Source organism: Struthio camelus, chromosome 5 (assembly GCF_040807025.1).
Source record: "Struthio camelus isolate bStrCam1 chromosome 5, bStrCam1.hap1, whole genome shotgun sequence".
Classification (NCBI taxonomy): domain Eukaryota; kingdom Metazoa; phylum Chordata; class Aves; order Struthioniformes; family Struthionidae; genus Struthio; species Struthio camelus.
In genome coordinates, this window is record NC_090946.1 from 76,950,157 (window position 1) to 76,964,641 (window position 14,485).

Below are 14,485 nucleotides of genomic sequence, written 5' to 3' on the forward strand. Positions count from 1 at the left end.
ATGAGCAGCAAAACCTGGTCTCAAACACCAGATAAAATATCATAAATGAGACCTGCTTTTCACAGCTGTAATGTAAGCCACTGAGCTTCAGCTAGCTGTTTTGATTCATCACTTGGTACATGTTGCTCCTGGGAAGGTTGAGTCATTCCACCTCTGGCTTGGCAATTCAAGCATAAACTTGCAAAACGCATACAGCCTTTTATAATGTTATCCTGAGAAACCTAAAACAGCTGCACTTTTGGCAGGAAAATGCAGGACCACCAGTAAAATATCCAAAACAGTTGCATCTTTTAATTTATGACCGTACACTGTTTCCATAAAGAGTATATAAAACAGGTCAGATTTTATAGGTAAAACATAATAAACAGTCATACCCATTGATGCCATAAATGTGTAAAAAAAAAAAAAAAAAAAAGCTTACTTGAAAATGATTAATTACAGTTTTAAAACTGTATTTCTTGCACCTAATAACCATAACGCACAGACATGAGCAATGCTTCTAACTGAGTTATTGTGGGTAAGATGCTAAAGCTGGGAGACTGAATTTGCCTCTCCCGGCCAGGTTCAGGTGAGCCCTGCTGCCCCGGGGCCCCTCGTGCCGGCGCAGGCTCCTCGCTGCCGAGGACGAGCTCTCAGCCGCGCCGACGCGGGCGCTCGGGTACAACCAACCGCCCTCTCAGCGGCGAGTCCTCCAAAGGGACCCCACAACCACGCAGGCGAAGCTGGCGCCCTCTCTTAATTCTTAAGGGAAGATGGTCTGAAGAGAGCTCCTGTTTTATGAGAGAACGCGTTTAATAGATTCGTTGGGTTTTTTCTGAAAGGAACGTTCCTGTTACTCGTCCCTTGGTGTTTTAGGGAGAACGTTTCATCCTTCCCGAAGGCCTTTTACAACTGCTGTGGGAAAGAGGAGCTCTCTTCCGCAGCCAGGGCCGATAAAGAGATACTGAGTGTAACAAATAATTTCCTTCAAAATGCTGGTGTGAAACTTCCTCCCTCCTCCAAACTATACAGTCTCACAAAATTACTTCCCATCTCAGTCAAGTTTTACTTGTACCATGTTTACTGCGCTGCACAAACTTAATTTTCCAGTCTCCCCTGGAACAGTCCAGAGAAAACAGAGGCCTGTTTTACATTTTTCTTATGTTAACAAAGGGAGGTTGTGCTCCCCCCCCACCCTCCCCGTTTTACTTCTCTTACACATCACTAAAAAGAGGGAGGAAAAAGGCAGTCCATTGTTTCCCTCTTTTTAGGTCACCTACAATTGGGGCATTAGTTTCGTAAGAAGGTCTGATTTACAGATATTACCGCGGTTACAGCTCACTGGTATGTGATCTCCGAAGCAGCACAGAATCATTGACAAAAAGGTTCAGAGCAACTTTCACCGCGGCAACCTGCGTTAGTTCTCCCGACGAGGCTGCAACAAGCACGACACGGCGTTGGCGACCAAGTCCGGTCTGTATTGTCTTGTTCAGCGTTTACACCGCCTGTTCTTGACCCACTTAATTGCTGCGGCGCACCAGGCAATCGCAAAGGCTTTGCCCCCCGGAAGCCGCGCAACGAGGAGCCAGCGTTTTGCCGGCTTTCTCGCACCGCTCCCGATCCGTGCCGCCGGCGCTGCGCCGTGCCCACCGCGCGAGTGCCTCGCTGAACCGGATTCCTGGGGTTTCTGGCAGAGGTCAGTACATCTTTTCATGTACACCTTTCGAACAGCACCAGGAAGAAGCGCTTGCCAAGTCTTGTTTCCAAAAGTCAGGCTCCGTTAGGTTTTGGAGCCCGGAGGTAATTGCTCTGACTAGTTAGCAAATTCCAGCACACTAGGTCTGTTTTTCATGGGTTTATTTTAAGTACCTGTAAATCTTATAAGCAGAAACCAGGAAAAAGAGGTTTGCTTTTTTTTTTGTATGGTTTTTAATGTATCTTGTTTTTACTGAGGGCAGACTAAACTTTTAAGGTTTAAAAAAGCCAGCGCTATTATTTTTGAGCGAGGCTGAAGAGCCGCGTGCTCTCCAAAGCCCGCTTTCACGCTCCCCGCTCGCTGCAAGGCCGACGCTCCGCTTCAGGCTCTGCCCGAACGAGCCCCCTTTCCTCAGCTGCCGCCACCGGAGGTTCATCTTCCCCACTAACCTTTCACGTCAGTCAAAACACATCGTATTTTGTCCTTCGCGAGCCTTAAGGCGGGAGGCGAGAAACCTCCCGTTTCTCATCCCCACGTGAGCAAAGCGGCCTCCGGCTTTCAAGGAAAGAGGTGCAACTTGCGCTTTGTGGCGACTCCCGGCGGCGGGTTTCCTCGCCCTCGTCTCCTCTCCAAGGGCCGCGTCCCCGTCCCCTCCTCAGGCGTGAGGGGGACCGCTCGGGCGTCAGCGGCCTCGCGGCACGATCCCCTCTGCCGCTCCGCGCCGCTCGCCCACGCGCCGGGGAGCCGAGCGCCAGCGCCCGCGGCCGAACAGGGCCGCCTGCCCCCGCCGGCTGCCCCCCGTGACCGAATTACATCCCGCGCTCTTTTCGCCGCAGCCAGCTCAGCTGTCGCGACAGCGACAGCCCAGGGCCGTAGGCTGGCTGAACGATCTTCTTTCCGCCTGGATTGTTTTATCGGGCGTCCCGACCGCTTTCTAGGTTCACCGGACGCGGAGGCAGTCCCAGCTTCGGCAGCCCGCCGCCCGCAGCGCCCCCTCCCCGCCGCCCCGCTCTCCCGGCAGCCCGGCCCGCCAGGTCGAGAGGCTCGCTCCCGAGCGCGCAGCGGCCGCCGCTGTCCTCGGGCGGCCACCTCCCCACCTCCGCCGGGGCAAGGGAAGGGAAGTGCTGCAAGCGTAACGCGCTCGCTCCCCCGCCGTAAACTCGTCAAATCCAACTGAGAAGAGAAGGTTTAAGTCACCTTGTGTAACGGTCCTTAACCGGGAAGTGGCAAACTGGAGGATCTTACAGGACACTTCCCTGGAAAAGGCTGTTTGCAAAACCCAGTCAGCGTGTGCCGGCACCGTGCCCGACACCATCCTCCGATCCCGGTCTGCCCCAGGCCCCCCTGGGCACCCTGTGACCGAGAGCAAATTAAACTGTCAGGTCTGTTCAGCAGGAACCCGGAAATCATCGTTACGTGGTCACCATTAGGGAAGAGGGGGAAAGGATCGGCGGGGGAACGACATAACCTCAGCCCAGATGCCCGGGGGAAGAAGGGACGCGGACGCGGACGCGTTCAAGCGGCCACCGTGGAGCCAAGGCGAGCTCTGCACCCCGTCCCGGCGCTCACGGCCACGGCTGACCCATCGCCGCCGCCTCCGCGCCTCCTGCATCGCTCAAGGCAAAGCAGGAACGAGACAACTGAGCAAACTGGCTCACGAGCAGGAGAACTAATCCCGGGACTTCTCCCTTGCAGATCTTATGCCCATCCTTCTCGTCCCCGCTCGATTAGCTCCCGCTCCCCCATGTTTGTCACGACACCTCATCAGGCACAAAGAGGCAAGTTTGGGGTTTTATAGGGGGCTGGAGGGGGCAGGGAGGGCTCATGTACCACGTTGGCGAAAGCCAAGCTGACAAACCATGCCATCAACAAACCAAAAAACCCATGCTACCTCCCTCCCTCCACCCAACCGAAAACCCCTTAGGCATCCGCGCAGGGGATCATTTCACACCATCTTCTTCACAAATACGCTCCCCTGGTATTGCCGGAGATGCATTACTGGGGGCACATGTGCAGGACGGGGTATTTGCCAGGCAGATTTCAATTTTTTCAATCTGTTAGATATTTTAGGGGGGTGAAGGAAAAGAAAAATCACTCGCAAGTTGTCTGACAAAGAAAAAAAAAAGATAAGTAGTTCTGTCCCACTGCATAGATTTGCTTGTCTGATTTTTATCTTCAGTATCCAAGACAGAAAGTAATGGGGCAGATATTAGATCTGGGAAATATTCCAGATTCATCATTTAAATAATAAATACGGGCTGCATGAAAGCAAACAAAAGTCTCCAGTCTGGAAAACTGCGCAAAGCATGAGTCGCACAGCAGCGTACACTTCATTCCTGAATCTTTCTGAAGACAACATTTTCACTAGCTTTACCAAATCTCTAAAGCTACCAGTGCATTATACAGAGTATCCTTTCAGAGACTGGGTCTTAGCAGATGAAAGATGATGCATGCTTATCTAGAAATAAGATGCACAAGAAACTGGGTTTTCTCTGGTCTGCTCTTCCTTGAGGAATGTGTAGCCTGGGTTACTCTATAGCCCCTTAGCAGGTAAGAACTGAGCTCCAAGCAACTCCGTTTTGTTTGAACCAGTTCTAGATACAGTCAGTCCAAGCAGCCAAAGCACAATTTGTCTATAAACTGAGCCAAGTGCATTGTTGTTCTTCATTAAATAGCCCTGGGACATTCATTCAGCAACAGGCCTTTGCTAGGTGTTATTCAAATACAGTCTGGCTATCCCCGTCTCTGAGACTTTAATGTCTAAGTTCAGACAAAAAACGCAACACAAAACCAGTACACAAAGCAGAGGTGCCCAAAATAGCAACACATCCTTCCATAGACTAGCTATAAACCCCATCCGAAGTCCCTGAAAGTCAAAAAGCAGTCTTTTCATCTACTTTTAACAGATGCTCTTTGGGCACTATCATCATAATCAGTTCTTAAAAAACAAAAAAGTTATTATTGGTGTCAGAAACTCCTGCTTGGCCACCAGCCAGCACAGCCTGTTGCAATATATTATGCAACTCTAACACAACTATAAAATTAACAAAGGATCCTGAGCAGCCCAGCGCGATACCTTCTGCAGTCTTTGTTCCAAGCGCTAGAGAGGACAGTTGGGCCTTGTACCAGGCCCCCAGGTCACGGCTCCCAGCCTTATGGTAGCAAGGCTCACTACCACCAGCTTCTCTTCTCCTTGGCCCTGCAGGACAAGGAGGACTAAATGGGAGAAACCTGATTTATAGTTGTATTGGGAAAATCTTTTCCCTGAAAGAGATTAAGTCCATGGCTGTCTCAGGATGTCACTTTGGTTCTTATTTGTGGCTGAAGAATTTGAATTACTCAGTTTAAAAGCGACCAGGAAGTCAATGAAACGGCCAAAGAATTAATGCAACGAGGGGATTGCTGCAAGCACTAGCCAACAGGCAGGCAGCTATGCACTGCAATAGCTGCAGAGGGGTCTTCTGTTTGGCTGTCCCCCCCCACCCCCTTTGAGTGTCTCTGGAGAGCTCTGAGTACACGCTTGCAGCAAGCGGCGTGAATGTCAAAACACTGCTAAGCACGCTGAGGACCCACGGCAGACAGAAAAGAAAGAATTTGTAAGCAGACACGTTGCCCGCTTGCCTTGCAGCACGACAAGGCCAAAAAGAGCCCATATGGCAGTGGCACAAGGTAAAGTCAATGTAGATCCCCAATGGTGTTTTGGTTGCAGAAACAATTTGCAGAAGAAAACAGAGAGCTACGATAAACGCCACCCTCCAAACCTGAAAGCCCCAGCAAGATTTCAATCCCATTTGCAGACAGCGGGACCACCCGTTCGGCACAGCTGCCCGAGACCCCACCTTCCATCCCAAAAGCAGGTCATCTCCCTCCCTCCCAGGAGGATATGGATAAGGAGAGAATCCAAAAAACTACCACTGCTGAAAGGGGCAGTCTCCATCCATCCATCTCTCCCTGCTACGCAGCTTCACCCCTCCCTTGCGCCGGCCCTGAGGCTCACTTGATCCCTTTGACAACAGAGTCAGCTCTGTAAGGCCAACTTTTATTTATCTGGACCTGTACTGGTTTCTTGAGGGCTTAGTGAGCCGAAATAGCTCACCGAGGTGTCAGACGAGTGCTAGACCCCAGCACAAAGGAAGTAGTATTACGGACGCTGCCTTTTCTATGCCATGAAGTGGCTCAGCCCATTTAATGTAACCACGGCCCAAGAGGTAGCTGCAGACCTCTCACTGACTTGTCACGATTCAGAGAGCGACGTCTGGAGCTCTTCCCATTCAAAGCAGCACGGGGTCAGGTGCAGTAGCTACATCTCTACCACCTGTACCTCAAACACAGAACAAGCAGTAGCGATTCTTGTGTTTATGCGCTCCAGTTGCCAGAATTTTCTCCTGAAAGCACTGTTTGTATTACGGAAAACCCCCTGGTTCCAGCAAATGTTACCTTTGATGACACTTTGAGCGGCTCACTTGAATTAATTTGTAAAAAACAAAAAACACTATACCTAAAGGCAAAGATGACTAGCTGTAGTCACACAGACACATACATCAAAAAGTGAATTTTAAAGGAAAAACCTGGATGTTCTGAGTATTTTTTTTTTTGCTTTTACTTCAGAGAGAAGCCTCCAACTGATTTCTCTAATAAGGAGAAGTTAAAGTCCTCATCTTTCAATAAACTCAAAATCAGATGCCTATTGCTCTAATGGGTCTCCATTTAGAGCATTATAGTATAACAAAGATGAAAGAAAAAGCTTCCAAATTGGGAACAGGAGTTCACGGCTCCTAGAAAACTTAAAACCAAGAAATAAGGGTTCTGTTACACCAAGAATAACCGTTCCCAGTAGAGGAGCCAAAAAACCCAACCCCTCAAATCATTAAAAGAAATCTAGGACCTGTATTGATTCTTTTTAGCCTCCTCCATGCGTTTTTTTCCAAACACTGATTTGCTGCAAAGCCTGCGAGTCCCTCTCTGTACGCGATTCCTCCCTCTCTTTTTCCATTCCCTTCCTCCCTTCGGTCGAAGGGCGAACGCGGGCCTGCCGCACCGCCACAGCGGCCGCGGGGTCTCCCACAGCCGCTTCGGCGCTTCCCGTTCAGCTCCTGCAGCGGCCAATGGAAAAAATAAAAACTCTCTGGAGGGTTTGACACAAAAACCAAGGTACTTTTATTTGATGCGTCACCTAAACCGTTCCCTCTTCTAATGGTGAAACATATACATAACCCATAGGAGATATCCAATTACCTATATCAGAGACCTTATTGCAAATTACCTATGACATTGGTGAGTGCAGCTGTGAATCCTGCAGTAGAAATATCTTTAAATTCAAAGGCAAAGAAGCTATCCTCATCAGACTTCAGGACAGGAGAGCAGAGGGGAACGGGGCAGAGGGAGAGAACAGCGTCAAATTTTCCCATATTACTTTCCCTGAAAACTTCCTCTTTCTGTCAAGAAATCCAGACTCCAGAGACCAAACATTTCCGCTGAAAAGCTCCTACACTGGGGCAAGGAACGGAGGAAAATTTTCCTGCAATAGCTTTTCTTAGAGTAAATCTTCAATGCTAGTAAGTAAACGCATCAGGCAAACAACTACTCTTCTACTACAAAACGATTTAAAGGAGGGAAAGTTTGATGCAGCACCTGGTCTCCAGCATTTTTATAGCACTGCAGTTCTACTGATGCTCTCATTTTTAAATAGATGCAGCCACATTTATTTAATGCACACACACAAAAAAAACCCTTTACCTTTGGAGCAACCAAGAAGCAAATGCTGTTGCCTAAAGATAAGATTTAAAAGCATGGATAAACGAATATGAAAGAGCATGGAGAAACGTCTTCTGGCCCACAGAATCTATCTGATGCAATTTTAAAAGAAGTGGGTGTTTTAAAGCATAAAGACAGGAAAAAAGTCTTATTAAATAAAGGCAGCTTTGTATTATTGTGGCCTAACATGCATTTCCTATACTTTCTACGCAGCAGGCTGAACGAGTCTTGGGATACCGCTCGCAGGCTGGTGCATACGCGGCGGGTACGCAGGCTGAAACAGAGGTTTCTGTAGATAGTGCTCTCATGGCTATTTTTGGACAACTCCAGTCCCACTGCAGGGTCTTATCCAAGAAGGCTGCAGCCTTGATATAATCATTTCGTGTGGTGTGAACTATGGATTTGGAGCGTACAAGCCCCTTAACTGATACACACTGGCCTTTTCCTATTTTCGATGGAACTGCAAATCCACCCACACCTGTAGGCAGTATGTTAAAAAATGTTAACAAGTTAAATAAAGCTCTTTTTCCACTGAGGAATTACGCGAGCTAGAGATTTACATTCGGCAAGAATTCATGTGTGTAAATCCAGAGCATGCTTGAGAGAGACGTTTTGCTCTTCATGCAAGCACAGAATTCACCGTGGGTGTCTGCATATTTACTTGGATAATAGTCAAATGCTATATTTAATCAAGTTCCCCTACCACGCAGCCGCAGAGCACCACTTCAGACCGTAATTCAGTTTTAACCCTGGAAAACGTAAATCCCAGTGCAAGCGTGCAGCCATTCCCGTCTTCGCGGCAGATTCAGTTATTTTTGCTAACGCAAGAAATCTTGACAGCACCTTCAAAAGTTAAAGCAATGACAGAGGTCACACTGCTGAAGTTAAAAAGCCCTGCCGCCCCCAGAGCGCACCGTAACCACCCCCGGTCACGCTCTAAGGGAAGGAGCTCCGTTCTCCGCGGCTGTAGGCAGCGCAGCTCCCCAGAGCGCTGTGCTGCCGCGCTCAGAAATCGAGACGATGCTTATTTTCAAGTTCTCCCTGTTTCAGCAAGCAACGGCATGTTTCAAAATCAAAACGGGAAACGGAAAGCAGAACCTGCCCACACATCACATCTTTGCAAAGAGGAAAACTACAGGTTTCCTGATTTCATGGCTTTTTACAAAGGAGATGCTGTATCGCCTTTAATTTTCTGGGGGCTTCCTCATATCCCACTTTCCACCTCATAATAAATTTGGCCATTTCTCACGGCTCCACACAGGTCAGTCAAGAACGAGCATTGATTCGGCCGCGTAAACAGTTGGCGGCTCGCTGCTCCCTGCCGGTCTTGGCCCCAGGCACTCCTCCAGGTATTCCAGGTGCCACCTCCAAAACACGCAGAACCACTACCAGTAGGATGAAGACTTCTCCTCCTCCTCCAAACTGAAAGGACTGTTGCTTAAATTCTTTCCCAAAAATCGCTGCTCGAATTAATCAGCCTCACATACTTAACTGGTTAACAAAAGGTTAATGTTTATTTCTAGCCAGGGTAATCTTGCTCACAGGAAGCCTTCCTTTTTAGCGCAAGTTACTTCCGTAACTCGTGCCTTCACAGAGCGAGGGGCGACAAGCGCGCGCGCGGATGCGCGGGGCACCTGGCCCACCATTTGTCATCTCCCCGAGGTCGCCGGCCAGCTGTCTGTCCTCTCAACACCCGGCCTCACCGCAGCGGCGAAGGCATTCTGCCTCGCTCAGATTTCCAGGTCCGAACTTCCAGATGCAGTAAATCAATCATCCATCGCAGAAACTCCTGAAACAACTGCAAGTAAGCGTTTAAACACCCTTGAGCAGCCTCGGCGCGTAACAAGGACACTGCAGTCCTAGCTGGAATCCAGCAAAGTGCTCGCTCGGCAGCGCTAGGATAGATTACACTTTAGAGGACTGCAGAACGGCAGCTACATTTAGTCTATGACTAAATCAGGCTTCGCTTGCACTTGACCCTGAAAAGAATGTCATTGAGCGCAAGGGCCTTTTCTCAGCTATAATTCCATAGCTCTTTTTTCAACAACTAGAAAAGACCATTAAGCTATCGTTTTTAGTAACTGCACAGCGACTCTCTTCTAAACACATGCTGGAAGTGTTTTGGCACGGCTTTATCTTCAAACTTTTTATTATGCTTCCTGCCCTCCAACTTAGTGTGCAAGAGGAAGCACTATGTTTAGGACAAAGCTCACCAGAAGAATATATTTAAGAATATAGTTAAATAATTATTATTATTCTGAGGAAGCTAACCCTTGTTCCATAACCTTCTACCTAAGTAAGGATCGCTTTCATGGATTTGTCTTTTTTTTTTTTTTTTTTTTTAAAAAGACTAGGGCAAGTTCAGTCTTAAAGACATTACTACATCCTCCATTGCTTGGGGAATGTTTTCATGGGTTCAGCTCCTGCAAAACAATCACCTTCCTGTAGACAAAAAGAGAGAATACAACTTTCATTCTAAAAGAAAGTTCTTTTTGGACATATGAATTCTTCTTTTAGGATAAAAATTCCCTACTGTTCCTCACTCTGCTTTTTTCTCCGACTTCCTCCCACCCCACCGTGTACCCTAAATCCTCCAGAGCGCAGCAAGGAATCCATACTGATGAACCAGGTCTTTGAGCAAGTTACATGAAAGAGATTCCTCTTGAGCCAGCTTGCATGTAAATTTTGCAGCTCTGAAGAAAACGGAGCCCTTTCCGCACAGCGCGCTCAGCCAGGGACACCTACAGAAAGAGGACGGAGGTGCACAGAGACTGTTTTCCCCTCTTGTACACTGACTTTTGCTTGATATGCAGTTCTGTGGCAACAGACCACAGAGACAGACAGTGCTTTACCACAAGTCCAGAGGACGGGACAGCCTGCCACAAGCAGAGAGGAGACATTTCTGACCGCACAGAAGGGCTGAGTGGCTCCAGCAGCTCAGCCATCGGCCCCTCCTCTCTAAGCAAAAATCTAAGTCTAAGTAAGAACATACAACTTGAGAAAAATCTTATATGAATGCTGCTATTTCTTTATTATAATGTTTATTGGCTTTAATAGTAAGAACCCGGTCTGATTAAGGCCAAGGCTGAGAAACGGACTGGCCAGCACACTTTTTCCACCTTGAAGGACTGTGTTTTAGTGCCACCACGGGAGGACAGAGCCCCGGGCGATGCGGGTGCCAAGCAAGGGCACAGCAGGGCTGCAGACAGAGAGCGAGAGACAGAGATAGAGGCTGGCAGGTGGGGACCCGCGCAGGTGCCCACACGCACCTCTGCCCAGCGCGCCTGTCCGCTGTCAGGAGCCCACCGCTGTGGGTCAACATACAAGACTGTGGGTCACCCTAAGAAAAGTGAGAGCTGTCAGCTTTGTAACAGGGGAAGGAAGGGAACCAGAGGTCAATAGTCTCCTCGACCCCTAGACCTTCCTCCAGTTTACCTCGTGAATTTATCTGTCCTACTGCACCATGCTGAAACGCTATGGTGGGACACCACCGTTGCTAAGAAAGGAGAGGTGAGGCTGGAGTTGAAGGGGAAAGAACCACCTCCTCTTCTGCCCCCATAAAGGGCAGAGGGCAAGAAAATGGCACAGGAAACACGCTTACCCCAGCCACAGAATTTACGTCCAAATCACCTCTGATGGAGAAAAAACCACATCATTTGAGCAAAGAAAAAAAAAGGGCATGACCTCAGCTTTGAAAATGCTGTCCCTCCAGGTCAGTTAGTTTGCCCTATTAGCACGCACGGCGATGCAGCAACCTCCACGCTGACACGATTAATCCACGTTGTATGGTAATTCCAGTTTAATATGACTCAAACAAATAGCAAAAATGCATGGGAATTTCTAGAGGAGTTTTTCTAACCTCTGATACTGATCAGATAAGTAAGCAGCCAAACCCAATAATTATCTTGGATGAACAACTATAAGCTCCAGAGCAAGTTAAAAAGAACCCAAAGTTATTTTCTTTAGGCAGTATTTGAAGAGCATAAATGTTGAAAGCCAAAAAGACTGCACTTTGAATGATGCTATTTAAAGATGATGAGAGTGTTCGGGTCAAAACAAGGTGAAAAAAACAGCCTGCCTGGTATCGCAGCTGACTAAGGCTCCGATGCATCAGGCCCTCTGCTTCTCCAGGTGCCGGCTGCAGCTGACGAGGTCAGCGTTTCGGCCCGATGCTGAGGATCAGGTTTACAGCTCTCAGCCATGCCGGCGTTTGCTCCTCGCAAAGGCCTGGAGGAGGCGGGAGGAAGAAGAGGGAGGAGGGCAGGAGTGAGGGGTTATCCTCAAAACTCCTCCTGGGCTGGGAATTAGGAGCACCTGTGTGAGTCACATGCACCTTTTTGGCTGAACTCTCTCAAATGGCAACCTGTGAAGGGACCGGTAAGCCCCAGCTGGTGTCACCCAGCAAAGGCAGCTGGCAGAAGCGGGAGGGAGAAGGGGAAAGAGTTGCTCTGCTCTCCTGAAAAGACATTTATAGCGGAGAGAAGAAAAAAAAAAAAATCCTTCAATTCAACGCAGTTTCCTCCTATCTGTCAATATATGGCAGGAGCTATTATTCTTTGGCTTAAATATAAAAGCATCACTAAGCCTATTTTTCTATTTTAACAGTTTGATGTTTCTATTGTTAAATCTGGGTGTGATTCTCTGGATTTTATTGGCCTTCTCTACGGTGCCCTGGTGGAATTTTCTAGAGGGGAAAAAGCAGTGATGATGGGAGATTTTCATTTTGCTCTTCTAAGACGACAATGAATTAAGTGTTTAAAGGAACCATTTTTTGTTTTATATAATTTCTGCTGAATTGTTTTCTATTCTCTGCAGCTACTTTCAGTCTAATACAATTTCCTGAACCAGCAGGAGGACACCCAGTGTGCTGAGTTAGGCTGAATCCATTAGTTTCACCTGGAGGAGAAAAGTGCTAACAAAGTTATTACACCGGAGCAATACTCAAAATTACTGAAATTCTCCATGGATTATTTGCGTACCAAATTGACTCACCTTGCCAACTGCATCCTCAATAAAGACATCTAAAGAGATTGTCCACATTGATGGAATTGATTCTGAAAGCCTCTGATGCAGAAGCTGCATCTTCAAACGGTCACAGAGAGCACTTGGCAATGAGGGGTACGGGGGAGACACTAACCAGGTATGATTAATAGATGATGACACTTATTAAATTATCTGGTGATACCCTGCTGAGGAAAGAACATGCATTAACACTAGGTGGCAGAAGGCTCTGTCACATTAGAGACACCTGCAAAGAGACGCTCACAGGCCCAGATTTAAGCTTGATAGCCAGAATTATGACTAGAAGAATGAATGAAAAAAAAAAATTTATTCTTGCTTTAAGATGTTTTTCCTTGCCTTTTCTAAAAATCTGCTCAGACATCTCTAGTGCAGATCATTTCACGATTTAAAAGAGCATTGGCTATCCGTTAATCTGAGTACACCTTTTAAACTTGAACTTTTAATCACATTTTATCCAATTCAACTGAAATTCTGCATGTGACAGATGGCTCTATTAAGCTTTTATTTAAATAAAAACAAGAATACATACTCCAAATAAATGGCCATTAGGAGAAATACACAATGATGTACACAACCAGTTATCTTGAAAGATAGCTTGAAATCAAACTTGAGTGCTACAGTAAGCACACCTCTGCAGCGCGAAAAACCCAGCAACCTATGACCAAAACCCATCCAACCTGCTCAAGAGAGGCTGTGGAAGGGTCTTCCAAGAACAGCAGATGCTCATTCACAGAGAAACATTTTCAAGAGATACTGTTGTCTGTAACTATATGTAAAGCTCCCATAGTGTAACTGTTTGTTTCTGTTCTCACATATTTAACCCTTTGAAAAATGCTTATGCTTGATTTCCTTCTACTCTAGCCACTATCTTCCCTCTCTTTCCATCCACTCTTCTTTCAATTTCTGTCTAGTCTAAATGAAATTAAAATCAGAAACAAAAAGTTTAGTTTCTAGCCAAAAAGGCAGGTGAAGAAATATCAGCAACCACAACCAAAAGGCAGTACACAAAGAAGAATTTACTGTGGACTCTAGCAACCTGAACAAAGAAGAAAACAAATGCCAGGGGCAGATGTAAGGAGGAAGCTCTAAACAAGGAAAGGGAAAGCGAAAGACGGGCAATGTCTATACGATGAAAAACAAAAGTAGGGGGGAAGAATGGCATGCTATTTCCTTGGACAAATAAGTTAGAACTGGCAGCAAAGACTTCTTCTAGATCACTGCATCTCCACTGCCTTTGCATTTGCCAGCCAGTAAGTTACTGGATTTGCAGCACTTGAGCATTCGGTTGGACACGTGTAACTTGTGCAAGCAAAGAGCTCAACAGCACTGCGGTGGGGCTATTTTGCACCTCTAGACATGGAGGCTCTTTGTGTTTAAATATAGTCTATTTTATCATTCACAGTTGTCAGCAGTGGAAATTGTCATCTAAGCAGCAAAAAATGCTGTTGAAGAAAGAGGAGGGATCGGGTAGAAAATAAAAATTATTTTGGCTGTGACGACTCCTCTGACTGCCCACTTGAGAGTAAAGGAGCAAGCCACCCATAGCAAATTGCTGTCTGAGATTCCGAAAAATCAATAGTAGGTAGGAAAACCGACTTGCCAAGGCTACAGCCACTGCCAGCAGATTATTAATGCATCTGTCTGCATTCTTTAATGTTTCCTAAGAAGCAACTATGTTAACTGAAAAGGTGCGATGTGTCACCAGCCCTTCTCGTCTCTCCTCTTCATTTTCCTTCTATATTAAAACCTTGGCTACCAAAGAAAACAATCACATTTCACCTCATCTTTTCCCAGCTTTTCTGAAGTTCAGTTCCTGCTCCATACCAATATATACAGTCTAAGTACTATGCCTGACAAGCTGTTTGACAACCCTAAGTTGCACATCTATTTTACTTCCAGAGCTTTGGAGTTGGTAGGGCTTAGATGGGAAATGGAGGCCAATTAAAATAAACACAGACAATATCAATGAATTCTTTCGAAACGCACAAGACAAGCAAAATGAAACATTGCTAGCTTTTGCCCACAATTAGAATT

The 14,485-nt window shown here is 46.9% G+C and overlaps 1 protein-coding gene across 1 annotated transcript in view; it reads right to left on the reverse strand.

Moving 5' to 3' along the window:
* The window catches only part of MNAT1 (MNAT1 component of CDK activating kinase), a 128,673-nt gene that overhangs the window by 2,218 nt on the left and 111,970 nt on the right, over nucleotides 1–14,485 (reverse strand). The gene's annotated exons all lie outside the window — the stretch shown is intronic.